We start from the raw sequence: 12,692 nt of genomic DNA, 5'->3' as shown, positions 1-12,692 counted from the left end.
GAGATGGGCTGCATAGGGGGCTGAGGGCATTGAGGTGTACTGGAGATGGGCTGCATAGGGGGCTGAGGGCATTGAGGTGTACTGTAGATGGGCTGCATAGGGGGCTGAGGGCTTTGAGGTGTACTGTAGATGGGCTGCATAGGGGGCTGAGGGCTTTGAGGTGTACTGTAGATGGGCTGCATAGGGGGCTGAGGGCATTGAGGCATTGGAGCTGTTCTTTGGACGGAATCTTCTGGAACAGAAACAAGTAAAGAAGGGGTTGCTGAAATGAAAAAAAAAAAACTTCTTTAAGTTCAGTCACATGACTGGAGCCTTTTGTAGAGTCACCCCCATACAAATAGGATAAAATGAAAAACAAAACAAACAAAAAACAGAAAACTAGAAACAAAGAAAAAACTCTGGGACCATAAAAGTTTTAAAAGCAAGTGTGTACATTTCTGAGGTCTGACCTTCCTTTTCCATCTATCAGATAGTCAGTCTATCTCTCACTTTCTCCTACACTACTCCATGTTCCTGTCATATTAACTTACCTTAACAACCTGAAATGAGGCTTTTCTGTTCTCCCTTGTGCCCTTGAGCATGCCCCTTTGCCACCCTGCTCCCTGCCCATAGACCTGGTGAACTCAGAACCTCTCCTGTCCTCTGACTGTACCCTGTCTCTTCTCCCCAACCAGAGGGAACACTTCTCCAATTTTGACCATGAGTTTCTTTGTCACTGTGTTCATCTCTGTATCTACATGCTCTAGCAATATTAAACGTATTTCATAATATGAGAAGATTGGTGAATCTCTGATCTACTATACTCCAAATGTGTGGATTTTTGTAAGTGCATTTGCTTACTTCCTGCTATTTTGGGGGTGTGTTCTGAAGATACATATGAGTGAAAGAAAGTTGTGCTGCCTTAGAGCAATATCCAAAAATACCAGTGGGAGTCCAATTGTTCCTGTAGAGTTCTGAAGGTAAAAGTTATGACGCACACATGCTCTGAGTGTAGAGGAGAGAAACAGACGCTGGCGTGTTATCCACACCGAGACATGCTCATCAAAAATAAAAAAAAATCTTTAATGGGAAAGCAATTTTATTCCAACACACACTCATATAGCCTCCTTCCAGTCCCCAAATATACATACTCAGAGGAAGGTGTATACAGTTAAAAGTTCTTTACGCTTTTCTGTGGTAGGTTGTACTGGAGTATGAGAGGCAGCAATGTGAACCCTCAAAAATGGTCTAAAAGAACATTCTCTTCAAATGTCATCCTTGGCATGTCTGTCCCTGACGTCTTCCTTGCCATGGATCCTGACCCAGGCTCCTCATGTGAGGTATGATGGCTTCTGTCATGTCAAATCCTACAGCTTCACAATTCTCATCATAACTCCTCTGTCTTTTCTGCTGTGCAGACTGATAGCAAAGTGAGTTTCTGTGAGTTCTTGGTCCTAAAACATATGAATAAGCTGGGTGTGGTGGCACACGCCTTTAATCCCAGCACTTGGGAGGCAGAGGCAGGTGAATTTCTGAGTTTGTGACCAGCCTTGTCTACAGAGTGAGTTCCAGGACAGCCAGGGCTATACAGAGAAACCCTGTCGTGAAAAACCAAACCAAACAAACAAACAAAACCTCAAACAAACAAACAAAACAAAAACAAAAACAAAACCGTATGAATAAACATTTCCTGAGGAGACTGGGAACATCAGTAGGCCTGGGCCAGGAATGAAAAGAGGCTCTACAGGCCTTGGTGCCTTGGCTCCACTCCCTCTCAGGGGTGACTCTCACTCATTCTTTTTTTCACAGAAAATCTCACCTGTTGAGGTGACTTTCAGAGAAACTGAAGTGTTATCTCCACATCTCCAAAGCAATTTTAAAGCTTTCTCAATCATGAAATTGCCAAAGTAATATTTTACAATAGGAGAAAATAAACCTAAGGAATTTTCAGGCACTTATCAGCAACTATCATTGGTGATATCGACCACACTTTTCTCACAATTAGTCTGAGAAGATAGCATGGCATGTCTGCCGATGTCTGAAGGCTTTCTTTGGCAGGCACCTGAATCGATGTGCATGGAGGTTGAGGGGCACACACTATTTTAGTAAGAGACAGAGGATCTGAAAGGAACATGTTCTAGTTGTAGGGTTAGGTCACCTGGCTTCATACCTCAGCTCTATCACTCAAGGCTTGTGACTGGGTAAGATGTTTCAGCAATTAAAGGGCCAACTCCAACATTATGCGGTGGGATAATGGTAATATCTTTCCCAGAGTAGCTTTTTGTGATAGTGAAGATAAAAGCTTGGGTAGTAATCATAATGTGATATTTAAAATGGGCTAATCAAGCAGATTGCATAACAAAGGAGAGGGACATCCCTGTTTGGTGGGTCATTTACTATGCACTTGGGAGTGAGTTCCAAAGGAAAATAAGTAAAAGTCCATGCTTACAAGGACATTTGCATATTCAGTACTCATGTGTGTGTGTCTATAGATGCTGACAAGCATATGTAGATGTACTTATGTACACATATATGTGATGCTGTATGTATATCCATATGTAAACTGGGCAATACATAGAAGCCCGAAAATAAGTGCTAATGCCAGTACAGCAAGTAGCAGTTCAGAACAGAATGCTCCTTCTCCTCTATTCACAGTCATGGAAGAACTTAAGTGTCCAGGGTTATACAGATGGTGAAAGCTGAGAGTGTGAAATAAAAGAGCAGCTTAATAAACACTACAGGGATGGCCAAAGCCAGGCACAGAGGTCTAAGATGCCCATTTTAACTAAAGAAGACCTTATGCATATGAGTCTAGCTACAGAAACTATTTGTGTTTTCCAATTTCAGAGAACCTTGAACATAGCAATTAAAGTGGATTTCTAGTAAAAACAAGTCTACAGGATATGTATTGTGTATTACATGGCAAAGATGGGCATCTGTGCACAAGGTAATAGAGCCTAGCAAAAGTAGTATGTCAAATATGTAACATTCTGTGCCAGTCAACATATTTCATCACCAGTTGATCCAGACCTCAGTCATGCCAACTCTAAGAGCCCATGTTAATAGCCATTTTGTCATCTCTGATGGGATGTTTTGGAGTTACATTTGTTTCCACACTGAGACCCATTTTCTACATTGCAATTAGTGAAATCTTATTCTCCAGACCGAAAGCCTTAGTGTGATTTTTAACTCCTCTTTGGATCTTAGTGCCTGTATTCTTTTTCTATGGACTTTTTCTAGACTGTGTGACCCTGAAACAATAGCTTTCCACTGCTACAAAGACCTAGAGCATTACCACTTGGGTGACTGATAAGTGGCAATGAAATAAATGCCTTTTCACAACTGGCTCAGAATGGGGGAAGGTGTTACAAGTCTGCTCCCTGCTTTTATCCATAGAAACACATCTACAGCTATGCGTAACAGTGACTATCCCTGACTCTGTCATCTTGTAGTCCACTGAAGTGGCCTCACTTAAGATGCTCAGTCTTTGGACTGACAGCAAACCATTGTTGTATTGAAAGACCCTAAGCCTGTTCTCAGCAACTTCTTGCCACCTTCTCCCTTTGTCAGCACAGTAGCTACTGTGTGACTTTAATGTCCATGTGTCTCATCACATTTCTGTGAAAATGATGTTTGATCTTAGTCAGAAGGCCAAGAAAAGATTACATGTAGAAATTATCAGTCATAAAAGCCCATTTAAAGGGTTTTGCAGAAGCCTGCAAAGAATTTTTATAAAAGAATTTGGGAAATTGATATTTCAATTGATCCCTTAGAGCAAAAAGTATACTCCCCCCCCCCCTTTTTTATAGTGATCATTACATCTGTGTCTTCTCTAGTAATGACTAAAATTGCTTTGTTAAGCAAATTTAGGCCTCTTTTTTCATGGAAGGATTTCCGAGTAGTCAAGGTATTTGTTAGCATAGGATGGACAGTATCATACAAAAGTTGTGCTTCTTGGCAGATTCCACAATGAACTTGCAGGATCCTATGTGCCTTGTACCTTTAAATGGGCTTTATAACTGATAATTTCTACACATAATCTTTTCTTAGCCTTCTGACTAAGATCAAGTATCATTTCCTCATAGATGTAATCCTTGAGTCTCACGTAGGCAATTATTTTTCTGTTCCCTAAAAGGGCCATTCATCCAGTAGCATTGTACCTCAGAGGCTCTACTATAATATCATAGTCTGTTTTCTTGCTGCTAGGCTTTCTTGCCTGCTTCTCACCACATTCCCATTTCCTCTGTGCAGTGAGTCAGTCTCTTGCAGTTCTCTAATCTCTTTATTTATTTTTAGTAAGAGATGCCGAGAAAAAAAAAAGAGAGCTTTGCATTTGTTTCAGAACCTTTAATTAAATTATACCTCTTCTATTCCATTATCTTCCAAATTCATCAAGTCATAAACTCATTTTCTGCTCCTGCACCAAGAGTCTACCTACCATTCTAGTGATGACTCCATTCAAAGCGAAACCAGAGCTGCCTTCCACAGTTCCTTGGCCACTGGCCCAGTCCTGTCTACTCAAATAGAAATGTTCCGATCCTTTTCATTCTGTCGTTATCACAATGAAAAGTGTGAAAGTGTTTGCTTTGTTCTGGGCAGAGAATTGCCTCCTTCAGAGTGTTAGTGCATAAATCCCAGTTCAGCCACTTGCCCTGGAGACCAAGCTATTTACTCAAGGCATCAAATATTTGAAGATACATTCAGAGGACAGTCTGGAGCGTGAAGAATGAAGACTCCCTCCCTAGGCTGTTCTTTTGAGAAAGAGAGAAAGGGGCATAATGGTTGAACCAAGTGTAGTGCTGTGCCAAGAGGAGATGCTGCTCCTGAGAGGCTGCAGTCACTCCTGACTCCAACCTAAGCTCAGTCCCCAGATATCTGACAGGAGGGAGGGGAGAATAAAAGCCAAACTATAGAACAATGGTTTTAGTTAGACTTGAGCCTAGGTATGGATTCTAAATCCTATGAGCTGTAAGATGATGCAAAAATTATTTCACGTTATTAAATCTTTTTCCCATCTGGACAGGGGTAAGGATTAAATAGGCTAAGATAGAGAAATGCTTTGCAAATTGCTGGCTCAGAATAGTTACTAACTAGACACCATCCAGAGCCCAAACATAGGAACTGATAGTAATGATACACATCTCTGGAAAGTAATAGAAATTCAAGATGGCATGAGGATCTTGCATAACTAATGCTGAGGGCAACATTTCTTATCCTCAAAGGTGGAAGCCGCCGCCGCTATGTGCAGCTGCCTTTGAAACATCAGAGGGCATACCTCAGCTGGGGAATGCTTGGTACAGGATGGTTACCTGACAGTGCTCCAGAAAGCAGGCATCTAGGTAAGAGATAGATGTATAAAAAACATAAGCAGACTGTGGAAGACAGACATAAGAAAGATCGCATGGCATCTTTCGTGTGAGAACAGGGAGACTGCTTCTGTGAGTAGGATGGTTTGGGCCTAAAGTGTATTTCCAAATCTTTGTGTGCTAAAAGCTGATAGGCTTTGGACGTGATTGGATCCTGAAGACTCTGATTTAATTGATGGATGGATTAATCCTTGGATATATTTACAATATTACAACATTATTTGGAAGTGCTGGAAAAAAGGGGGTGGAAACTAGATGGAAAAAATAGGTTAGTAGGTTCATGGCCTGGAAAGGTACCCTGGTCCCTGGCTACCTCTGCTCTGTGGCTTTCTTTTCCTGGACACCATAAGGTAAGCAACATGGCTCTTCTGGACCTTTCTGCCATCTTGTGTCTCATAACAGCTTCAGAAAATGAAGCTTTTTAAAAAAGTGAGCCAAAGCTTTCCTCCTTTAAATTCTCAGACATTGTTCACAATAATAAAAAACTTGATTCCCATAAGTACACAGTACATTAGTTCCCTCTATGGATCCTGAGAATGATTTATAAGGAAATTGTAGGGGCAATTTATTCTAAATCTCACTCTATTATAGCCCATGTCATTGAACAAACTGTTTATTGCTGATATCTTTTAGGGAAATCCCCATTGTGATATAGTTTGTATGATTCTAAACAACTTAACTTTCTAAAAACCTGTGACCAACCAGTGGGATGGCTCAGTGGGTAAAGATGTGTGTCAACAAGTCTGATGACCTGAACTTGATTTCTGAAACTAACATGGTAGAAGGAGAGAACAACTCTTTCCAGTTGTCCTCTTATCTCCACAAAACTTGTCTTGGCATATGTATATCAAATATATGTACACATATTTACAAAATTAAAAAAGATTGAACATAACAAATAAAAATTTCATGACTAGTAGAGAACATAAGTTTATTCATGTATGACCCTAGAACTAAAGTAATAACACTTATGAATGAAGTATAAAGAAGGCAGATGTTTACACCGAAGAAGGGAGGGACTCACACTGTACGGGAGCATGTACATGGCAATAGGTTTTGTGAATGATCTGAACAGGGACAGAACAGTTCATTCAGTAGGCAAATATACAGGGATTCTGTTGGGGGATTGGTTGTAATGGTTTTTCTTATCTCGGCTACCAAAAAGCTGAACTTCCTGATCTGAGAGTCTCTGCCCCCAGCTGGCTTCACTGATAATAAAGAATTGCCATACAGCCAATGGCTGGGCAGAGAGATGGAGACAGGACTTTTAGATTGCACAGGCGAGACACTGGGAAAGAAAGGAAAGACTGAGAATCACCATAAGGCAGAAGGATCAGATGAAAGAGCTCAGGAAAGAAAGCAACCAGCCATATAAGAATCCAGAGAAAATGGTCCTAGTGGCCATGCCCCCTGTTTGGATCTGGGTAGCAGAGATGAAATGTGGATTTAGCAAGTTGACCAGGAAAGTTGGAGGGGAGAATGTATGCTAGTCACGGGGAGGATTAGAAATGCCCAGCCATTGAATTAGTAGTCAAGGCGCATCAAAATTAGTGGGCATATTTGTGTCTTTCATTCGTAAATCTCGTGAGCTCTTGGGAGGGTGAGCACTTAAGCCAAAGTGGTTTAACTAATTCACCACTACAGGCTTCCGGAAGAAAAGATGCAGTATATGAAATCTTACAGCCCACTAGAGGATTATGGAGTGACTTTTTGAGAAGTGGCAGAACAAGCATATTTTGAGAGGTAGAAGAATATGCAGACTGCAACAATGTATTGTGGGGGAAATGCCCATGAGTGATTTTACACCCTTGGTACTATATAATTTTGTAGACTTTGGCAATGCTTTAAATTATTTCTGGAGCTTAATATTTTTATTAGTAAAACAAAGATAAAGATGGCCCCGATTCTCATTATAGATGTCGAAGTAACTATAAATAAACATTAGATCTTTCCTTTAATGCATGCAGAGGACTTTCTGCATCATGGAAATACTTCCCTCTCTGCTGCAGGTGAAGGAAAACAGCTTTCAAACTTCAAGGGCTCAGCTGTAAAGGGAAGGCCAAAAAAGATATCATAAAATCCAAAGGGAAGAGGATAGACCTAAAAAAAATCATCTTGAGTCAGGAGGTAACCCAACTCAAAAGAAAACGTGAGTGAGTGTGTGTGTGTGTGTGTGTGTGTTTGTGTGTGTGTGTTCGTGTGTGTGTGTTCTATTATAAGCTTTTAAGTCTTCAATAGGTATATCCACAGAGGTTAGGAATAGATTAAGGGACTAGGAGGGAGGAAAGGATCTCCCAAGGAAGAGGAAATAGAATATATAGTTAGGGAGAGACAGGGAGGTGGACTGGAACAGAAGAGTAAACAGAGAGAGGGAGGGAAAGGGGAGAAAAAAATGGACTATAGGGAGGGACAGCTAACACTAAGCTCCATTTGAGGGGTCATAATAGAAACCTACTGCAGGCCTTGTACAACCACTCTGGAAATCAGTTGGCGGTTCCTCCGAAAATTGGACATAGTACTACCGGAGGATCCAGCAATACCTCTCCTGGGCATATATCCAGAAGATGGTAAGAAGGACACATGCTCCACTATGTTCATAGCAGCCTTATTTATAATAGCCAGAAGCTGGAAAGAACCTAGATGCCCCTCAACAGAGGAATGGATACAGAAAATGTGGTACATCTACACAATGGAGTACTACTCAGCTATTAAAAAGAATGAATTTATGAAATTCCTAGGCAAATGGATAAACCTGGAGGGCATCATCCTGAGTGAGGTAACACATTCACAAAGGAACTCACACAATATGTACTCACTGATAAGTGGATATTAGCCCAAAACCTAGGATACCCACGATATAAGATACAATTTCCTAAACACATGAAACTCAAGAAAAATGAAGACTGAAGTGTGGACACTATGCCCCTCCTTAGAAGTGGGAACAAAACACCCATGGAAGGAGTTACAGAGACAAAGTTTGGAGCTGAGATGAAAGGATGGACCATGTAGAGACTGCCATATCCAGGGATCCTACCCCATAATCAGCATCCAAATGCTGACACCATTGCATACACTAGCAAGATTTTATCGAAAGGACCCAGATGTAGCTGTCTCTTGTGAGACTATGCCGGGGCCTAGCAAACACAGAAGTAGATGCTCACAATCAGCTAATGGATGGATCACAGGGCTCCCAATGGAGGAGCTAGAGAAAGTACCCAAGGAGATAAAGGGATCTGCAACCCTATAGGTGGAACAACATTATGAACTAACCAGTACCCCGGAGCTCTTGACTCTAGCTGCATATGTATCAAAAGATGGCCTAGTCGGCCATCACTGGAAAGAGAGGCCCATTGGACACGCAAACTTTATATGCCCCAGTACAGGGGAACGCCAGGGCCAAAAAGGGGAAGTGGGTGGGTAGGGGAGTGGGGGTGGGTGGGTATGGGGGACTTTTGGTATAGCATTGGAAATGTAAATGAGCTAAATACCTAATAAAAACTGGAAAAAAAATCTTTAAAAAAAAAACCTACTGCAGTAGGAATTCTCAAAAAAAATTATATATGAAAGAAATGTAAATAGAATCACCAAATAACAAGAGAATGAAACCCTGACTAGATTTCTTTCCCCATCAAATGAAAACTCCAAACCCCAAAATGAGTTACATATAATTAAGTTATTGACCAAGGGGCAACCTCAAACAACTCACACTATTGCTACGGCTATTGGTTTCCCCCCCAAACTGATGGTAAGACCCTATCACTGGGAACATATCTTGTTGAATATGGGGAATTTAAGGTGTGGCTTAACTAGAGCCTTCACACCAAATGAAGTATCACTAGGTCATGGTAGTGGTAGACTGTAGAAGACAGAGGTGATAGAAGGCAGTGAGGAAACAGTACCTCTGCACATTGCAGGACTGGTGTACATATGAATTCACAGAGACTGTGGCAGCGTAATGCCCAATTTGGGTATTGTTTTGTAAACCTTGCTTGTCTTTTGCTTATATTATGGTTTTTGGCTTTGAGGGGTTATGGGTTTTGTTGCTGCACTTGTGTTTCTAATGTTTTCCCTTTGTTTCTTTCCCTTTGTTTGTTTTGTTTTATTCTGGATTGATTGTTTCTATATTTGCCTGTTTTCTAACGAAAGAGACATGGACTTGGAGGGGAAGGATCTGGGGGAATCTGAAAGGAGATATCAGAATATATTGTGTGGAAAAAAATTATTTCCATTCACAAAATAAGTGCATATATCTAGAAACTCCAAATTTGAGGTAAGAGAGTTGGCGTTCTTCCAGAGTACCTGAGTTCGTTTCTCAGCACTCACTCACCACTTCCTGTCCTGCCGTCTCCAGGTGATCTAATCCCTGGGGAGTTCGTTGGCCACCAGAACATGGTCCGTGAGTGAACCTGCTTGAGGGGACTTTTTGAGAACTTGTGGAATAACTCCAAAGAAACAAGGCAAAACTCTTGTTAATCTCTGTTTCTTCATAACATGGGTTGTGCCCTTTCCAGGTGTAATAAAGGAGTCGGTTTACTTTAGATTACACATTATTATTCAAAGTGATCTTTCCAAGCAGGAGTTGGTCTGTGACTGTATATGGCCTAACCATTGGTTCTCACCTTCCTAATATTGTGACCCTTTAATACAGTTCCTCATGATCCTTTGTTGCTACTTCATAACTGTAAATTTGTTACTGTTATGAATGCTATTATGTTTTCTGATGGTCTTAGGTGACCCTGTGAACGTGTCATTTGATGCCCAAAGTGTCATGATCCACAGGTTGAGAACAACTGGATGTGACCTTGCCCTTGTGACCTCAAGTGAACTTTGCCCATATGATTTTGCCTAACCCTCAGAATGCCCTCAGCATATAAATTGCCTGATGCCCCAAATAAAGATGTATGTTGCACATGCACTTCTATCCACTTCATTTTAGGCTCCGTTCTCCCAGGTTCACACTGTCGGCTAAGGCAATACCAATAGGTACTTTCACACCAGTGGCACACACCCACAATTTCCAAGTCCATATGTAGGAGGCATGTGTGTCTTACAGTTTCATGAGCTAAGAATTGTAGACACACTCTTGAGTCATATTATAGGCTCAAGGAGGTGACTAAAGGAAACAATATGAAGAAAAATGAAAAGAAAAGGACCAGAGAAACAAAGTGTATGAGAAGACTGTAGATATCCGTGTGTAACACATTAGAAGAACATTGAATTCTGGGTAGTGTGGATTGAAAGCGAGAGGACGGATGAGCAGAAATGTACAAATGTCAACTACATTTGCAAAGGTAGAAGCTTTCTTTGTTTGTTTGTAAAGGTTTTTGTCTGTTTGTTTTTGGATTTTCAAGACGGCTTCTCTGTGCAGCCCTGGTTGTCCAAGAACTTACTCTGTAAGCTGGGCTGGCCTCAGACTCAGAGATCTACCTGCTCCTGCATGGGATTAAAGGAATGCATTACTACCACCCAACTAGAAGCTACTAATTTTGTGCTGTGGGTTTCGATGGTGAGGTCAGTAGGCTCAGCTAAACTTTGAAAGAGTGGGAAGATAAACGTATTTCAAGTTGGCATGTGGAGGTAGAGTGTGGCCACACGGGAGCAGTACTGTTTAGCAATTAATCTTACAGTGATGATTTTCACAATGTGCTCTTCCGGATCTTATTTGCCTCTTCTGTTTTCTTGTTTTTCAACGGCTGATTCACAGCTCCTTCAATTTCTTTAAACCCCACAGTTTCCTTCTTATAGTCTCTGCAGATGCCATTCACTCATGGGCCACAGAGAAGTTAGAAAACATCAGCCCTTCAACAAGTTCCCATTAAGCCCACACAGTGGTTAGAACTTGATACCCTGTGATGTATAAAGACAGAAGAGGGTTTTCCTACGAAGCAGGATCCATGGAAGCAAATGCACAGAACAATGAGAAAGTTAGTTAGGAGCCTAGCACTGTGTGGTAAGAGAACACAGGCCAAGATTATTATGGAGATGTCAGTAGTCCCTAGCACATTTCCTTCTGAGATTAGATAAGCATTAGAGGAGAAAGAGCACATCTTTTCGGTTAAGGAAGAATAATGCTCTGATAGCTGAATAGGCAAGAAACTAGAGGGGGCTATTTTAAGCATTCTAACCGCTGCCAGAGGCTCACTGATAACTTTTAAAATAGCCAGGCTTTTCAGGAAGGGTGGCTTAAACAAGAAATAACATCCCTCCTTTCAGTGACATGAACCAAAGAGATTTAGGAGTAATAATAATTTAGTAATACAGGTGTGTGTGTGTATGTGTGTGTGTGTGTGTGTGTGTGTGTGTGTGTGTGTGTGTGTGAGAGAGAGAGAGAGAGAGAGAGAGAGAGAGATCCTGAAATGTGCTCCCTAACAGTGATGCATTTTCAAGGTAGGAGTCTTATAGTGTCTATGTCTGTGTTTAGTGATGGCTGAAGCTTGTAGAATTCTGAGATATTTCTTAAGAAAAAAAGCATGTGAATTTATTGTTGCAATTTTTCTATGGCAATATATGTTCTTTAGGGTCATCTAGTCCCCATTTGCTCTACACAAAATATTTGTCTTGAATTTTTATAGCCTTCTGTGTGCTACTTTACTGATAAGAACTAAAATTACTTTGATCAAAATCTTCTATATTCATTTTTCAACAGCAGCCATGAATGCAAAAGTACGTTGGATCTTCGAAATGATTGTTAGAGATGAGTTCTAAATTGAGGATTGTCCAGATCTGCGTAGTCCTCTGTGTTTTATGAGGCATCCCTAAAAGCCATCTACCACATCCCAAGCAGGAGCTTATTATCTCTACTTACACAGCAGTACCACAAACAAACATCTTCAAAGAAAGTAAAAATCCAAAACAATTCCTTAGCAATAAAGCGCTCCTCCCCCACTCTTTTAAGCAATGCAGAAAGAAATAAAATCAACTGCAAACAAACATGGATATGAATTGTGCTGACCTTAGCCAACTGGGTCACCTTCTCCAAAGATAGATGCCATTGGTACTCAGTTCTCTTTCTAGTAGCAGGATTCAGTTCTTGTTCTCCTTTGCTTTAGGCCTCTACCTAGCAGGGCCCTCATACTGACTGGAAGATAAGATTTGTTCTGATTCATAGTATGCATCTTCTCAGCATCAAGAACGATCATGGCTGACTATAAATGACTTCGATGAACACATTGTCAAGTGTGTGTTGAGAGAAAGCAGGAAGAGAATGACACCTTACCTTTGGAGAATGGACATTTCTGTGGCTTGCTGTGGTCTCTGGGCCACCTGCTATCAGATCCCGGATTTTGTCATCAAGCTCCATGCTCTCACATCTGGAAAGCAGGACACATATGACAAATGTGATTGAAA

At 41.1% G+C, this 12,692-nt stretch overlaps 1 long non-coding RNA gene across 1 annotated transcript in view; it reads right to left on the bottom strand.

Moving 5' to 3' along the window:
- Positions 1 to 12,570: 12,570 nt before the first annotated feature.
- LOC108169147 overlaps positions 12,571 to 12,692 on the bottom strand; it is a 51,827-nt gene continuing 51,705 nt past the window's right edge. Inside the window, exon 3 of the long non-coding RNA XR_001785269.1 lies at positions 12,571 to 12,655. This is a non-coding gene — a long non-coding RNA (uncharacterized LOC108169147). The remainder of the gene's footprint in view (positions 12,656 to 12,692) is intronic.

The sequence above is a fragment of the Mus musculus genome, chromosome 6, assembly GCF_000001635.26.
Source record: "Mus musculus strain C57BL/6J chromosome 6, GRCm38.p6 C57BL/6J".
In the NCBI taxonomy this organism is placed as follows: Eukaryota; Metazoa; Chordata; class Mammalia; order Rodentia; family Muridae; genus Mus; species Mus musculus.
This window is presented reverse-complemented; position numbering and strand designations above follow the sequence as displayed.